This window comes from Accipiter gentilis, chromosome 14 (genome assembly GCF_929443795.1).
Source record: "Accipiter gentilis chromosome 14, bAccGen1.1, whole genome shotgun sequence".
Taxonomy (NCBI): Eukaryota; Metazoa; Chordata; class Aves; order Accipitriformes; family Accipitridae; genus Astur; species Astur gentilis.
This window is the reverse complement of record NC_064893.1, coordinates 15,621,728-15,623,073: the sequence shown is the minus strand read 5'-3', so window position 1 is coordinate 15,623,073 and position 1,346 is coordinate 15,621,728.

The window sequence follows — 1,346 nt, the reverse complement described above, 5'->3', positions numbered from 1 at the left end:
CACTAGCACAACCCAAACCACTTTGGAGGCAACCTGATTACGTGACCTCTTGCATGGCTGGTGGAATTGATACATTTGGGTAAGTTTCCATCATATAGGCACTGACACAGGGGACCCAAATGTCACTCCTCTAGTAACATGAGCGTTACAGGTAGCAAGGGAGCAACACAGCAAATGCAAAAAACCAAAGGGAAGCAAGAGCGAACTCAGCCCTAGGCTTCTCCTGGCTCTCAAGCACTTTCACATCAAAGAGTATGAGAGGCTCCTTTCTGTTTCACTCCGAGTTTGCTATGAAGGGCCTTTTTCTCATCTCTCACGTACATGAAACGCTGTCAGGACAGACCTAGTAGTGAAGTCATCAAAAAAAACCCTTCTCCCCACAGGCATCTAATGCCAAGCGTGGTAGCTATCCCGTTTGCTTGGCCGAGAGAAGGTCCTGACTGATGCACCTAAGGCCGGTTCCACCAACACACCCGATCTCCTCCCCAGTACCTTCGTCATCCACACGACTTACGCTGCATCAGTACCAAGCTCACAGGAACAGATCTGCTGCACCCCCCTCAGCTCTTCCTTGACATCACTGAACAAAAATAGAGACAAAAATACCACAAAGACCGCCTGAGCACATCACCGTTGCTGCTACCGCCGTATCCTCCCCCCGTTACAAAGCATCAACCAAGAAGCAACCCTTCCGGGGAATGTAACTAGGAAGAAAAGTTCGTCAGAAGAAAACCAGCCCAGATCACAGCGGAAGCCGGAAACCATGTCACTGAGGCAGGTACTAATGCAAACCTCTTTTCCTTGCAGGCTGTGGGGGACAGCCCGGCTGCCTTGCAGGTCGCAGCGTCCGCCGGCGGCCGCTCCCGCCGCAGCGCGGGCGGGCCAGCGGCGCAGGATGTGAGCTCATGACGCCGCCCCTTGCCCCGCCCGCCTCGCGGTGCCGGTTCCGCGGCCCGGAGTGCCGCCTCGTTTCATCCTGCCGCCGGCGCTCGGGGGTCCCGGCTCTGCCTGCGCCAGGCGGGCTGCGCCGGTGAGTGTTGGGGAGGGGGACCCGCCGCCGCGGTGCTCCGTTCCCCTGGGCCCGGCCCCGGCCCCGGCCCCACGCAGCGCTGCCCCGGTGGCGGGGCCTGGGGAGCGGCGGGAGCCGCGGCGGCAGGGCCCGCTCGGAGCGGGGGGGGGGGGCCCGGGGGAGCGGGGGATGAGCCCGCGCGGGCTGGGGGGGGGGGGGGGGGGGAGCGGAGTGAGCCCGTGGCTGCGGCCGGTGTGAAATAAGTGTTGTGTTTTTGCGCAGGCGGACGCGGGAGCGAGCCCTGGTGCGGTGCCTGCTCTCGGGAGGAGGTGCCGCC